The sequence below is a fragment of the Nicotiana sylvestris genome, chromosome 12 (genome assembly GCF_000393655.2).
Source record: "Nicotiana sylvestris chromosome 12, ASM39365v2, whole genome shotgun sequence".
Lineage (NCBI taxonomy): Eukaryota > Viridiplantae > Streptophyta > Magnoliopsida > Solanales > Solanaceae > Nicotiana > Nicotiana sylvestris.
The window spans coordinates 2,826,212-2,829,707 of NC_091068.1; the positions used below are offsets into that span (position 1 = coordinate 2,826,212).

Genomic DNA, 3,496 nt, shown 5'->3' on the forward strand with positions numbered 1-3,496 from the left:
ACTATATACATTTGGCTTCCGCAACATTATCAACATGCTCATTTCTGCTTGCTAAGATAGCCCTCTCCGTTACATATTTTGCAGAGTTAGCATTCTCTTGTAGTGATGGGTATATTTCGTTTATTAAGCATTCTTCAGCAATACCATCACTATTATACTTGACAATCAAATGTTCTGGAAGAAGGATCAAATTATCTTTTATTGTAGGCTCTTTTCCATTGCCAACACGAAGTAAGAACTCACTAAATGTTGGATCAGTTCTTGCTCTCATATTTCTGATAAATTTTATTTTTTCCATCATAGGCCATAGATATGATTTTACCAAACTTGCATTGACTATTTCTACTATTGTAGATTTTGGAAAACTGGTAATACCTGACGAAAATCTCCTCCAAAAATCATGACTTTTCCACCAAAAGGTTTACGATGTCCATTATATCTCTAAAGCTCCTATCGACTGTTTCTATTGTTTGTCGCTTGGCCATTGGCGCTTCATCCCATATTATTAATTTTGCTTTTTGAATCAATTTGGCCGCACCACTTTGTTTGGACATGTTTGTCATGGTCGTTTCATTTGTTTGGAGAGGAATGTCAAAACTAGAGTGAGTTGTACGGCCTCCTGGTAAAATTGAAGCTGCTACACCACTGGTTGCTGTTGCTAAGGCTATCATACCTCTTGATCTAACATTTTCCAGCAATGCTCGATATAAGTATGTTTTTCCAGTTCCTCCAGGTCCATCAACAAAGAATAAACTATCTGTTCCACAATCGACTGAATGCAAAATGGTGTTGAAAGCTTGCTCTTGTTCAGGATTTAATTTTGATTGTGCCTCTAAATCTTCTGTGAGTATTTGCACAGACATTTCTTCAACAACTTCTCTGCATTCCGATTGGACAACTTCGGGCAATTGGTGATCAATGCAAGGCAGATCATATTTGTTGATGCTTTTGCCCATACTCTCCAAATAATAATTAATACTCTTAAGAGTACATTGCAGCTGAGTTGTGGGTGAGTTTTCATGTATCCTTCCAAAGTCTTCAGACATATCCTCGAAATACGTATCCCAGAGTTTTCTAATGTTTGTGGGGGTTACAGTGTACTAAAATTGTTGCGAAGTAGCTGATGGCATTTTGAAAAGGGCAGCTTCACGCAAACATTCTGATATGTTGTCATCTGATTCTGATAACCCTCTTTCTTTGGCTGCTTCTTTAAAGGTGTCACACTCTCTTCCATTGACATTAAGTCCGTCCTTGAATGAAAATAGTCCTCTAACATGGTTTAGTAATAACCGCTCATAATACCTTTCTCCCTCCGTAGGATTAGCTGCATTATTTAGTATATGTTAATAAAATTGATAAATGAAGGAGCTGTGTATATATTTAAAAACTAGTGTTGTATGCCTTACCAGTTGCAATTCGACCAATGACAGATCTTGTTTTTCTTTTTGTCCAAAGCTTTCCCTGAGGATTCCAAACATAATGTTGAGGGAATTCTTTTCGGTGTCGATGGAGCACGTCTTGAAATACTCGGTAAGCAGGGTTTGCCTGTTGTTGTCCCACGCGATGATACTTTGCAAATTACGGTTCTTCCAATAAAATACTAAGGGTTGATATAAAGTTAGAATTTTCATATTTATAATTTTGTATCAAAATATGCAGCAATTTTAAGTGTGTAACTTTAAAATTTGTGTACCTGAATGTTTGTCGGGGAGATGTAGTTGAAGGTTAATAACTGGAGGTTGCATTTCATTTAGACTGAATTCATAAATTCTCCATACTGCTTCTGGTGGTGAAACCCACCTCGCATCTTGAAAAATTTGGATCTCATTAATGATTTTTTCTCCATCACCAGACTCAATATAAACGACACACCTATCATGGCCTTTATATATATATACTTGTAAAGGTATTTTTTTGCCTTTACCCCGAGCAGACCTCGACATTAATTTGACAATTGTATCTCGTAAGAAGATAAGCATTATATGGCACAACCCATTGGTTATTCATTTTCATTCCGCGAACGGTCTCAAACCTTCCATCATTTCTTCTTTTGTAAATTGGATAGCCATACTTTGCTTGCATTGATTTGTTGATGAAAGAGCGAGGATAATGATACCTGCATTGTCCATCTTGCATGCATGAATTCGTTGGACGATGTTGTCCACATGGACCATGCATCATATGCTTGACTACTAATTCATGCAAGAGCGGATATTTAGATTTGTTTGGAATTTCTGCAGATATAAACTTATCGTACTGATCTGCTGTTTTTATCTTGTGGCCTTCTTTCAATATGAGGATAAGGTGTATATGAGGTAGCCCTCTCTTTTGCAACAATTCCAAATATTTCTTTTTTGAAAATTTGGTCTTTTAAGTCCTGCAGTTTTGTCACAAAAGCAACTAATTTTTTTTCACTTTGATCTTTTTATCAAGCATTGGATTGTGTTTGTCATTGTTATCTTTATTCTTGTTGCTCCTCTTCCTTCTTAGCTTAATTAATGGCGTGTCAACGTAATTTCATCGGTCGGAACAACTTTTATAACTTCATGTATTTCCTCAGCAACCAAATTGTTGCTCCTATCTTCTTTTGCAATTGTTCGATCAATCTTCACGAGAATATTGAATTCTTTTCCCTTACTCAAAATCAACTTGCGATAATACTTTGATTCCTCTTTCTGTAGGAGTAAAAATGCAAATACATTAGTATAAATATCGGCTAAAACATATGGAGAACTTATTCAACCTGAATGTTTCTTTTGTCTAATATGTATTTTACCTTTTCAGATGGTGAATCAACATACTCTTTGACATCGCAACCAAAAAAGTATCATGCACCGTCAAACAACCTAATACTTATATATTGTTCTTCCGTAGAAACATCAAAGTTTAACCTATATCTAAAGCACAATTCAATAATTAGATCATTAACTCTTCAATTGTTAGTTCTGGATAATATATATGTTCATGTATTTTACCTTTCATCATAATCAATATCTTCTATCTTACAGTAGCCACAAGTGGCACTACTCTTTATAACAGTTACTCGCTTGTGGCATTTCTTGCAAGCATGGTACCATGGGTCATGGTTACTGTTGATGTCAGTAATTTTTGCTTTGAACTTACAATATATGCCCTATACTTAAATTAGGAGGGACATTTTGTTAGGTTGTAAACATATAAATGTAGGATACATTGTGCTAGATTTTTGAAGGTAAATGTACCTTCAAGTTGACAATTGAGCCGTCTATAATATCAGTGATTTTGACTTCTCTAGCTATTTGCATTAGTCTACTTGGCATTAAACTTATGTCTATCTTGCTTGCCTTCATATTGTCATTCCTGTATTGTAAAACTTCCTTTAGAATGCTCCATATACCTAACATATGGAGAGTAAATAAGTTAAAAGAGAAATTGACAATTTACCATTTGTTGAGATCTTTCGCCTTCTCAAATGTTGGGTAGATTAGCACGATACTAACAGACGTTGTCGAAAGGA

General features: G+C 35.4%; 1 long non-coding RNA gene across 1 annotated transcript; it reads right to left on the bottom strand.

Annotated features, from left to right (window-relative positions):
* Positions 1–437: 437 nt before the first annotated feature.
* LOC104213204 (uncharacterized) lies at positions 438–1,791 on the bottom strand. The gene is made up of 3 exons (XR_011404531.1): positions 1,694–1,791; positions 1,407–1,600; positions 438–1,324 (listed from the first exon to the last, which is right to left on the bottom strand). It is a non-coding gene; the product is annotated as an uncharacterized lncRNA (long non-coding RNA).
* Between the last annotated feature and the right edge of the window lie 1,705 nt (positions 1,792–3,496).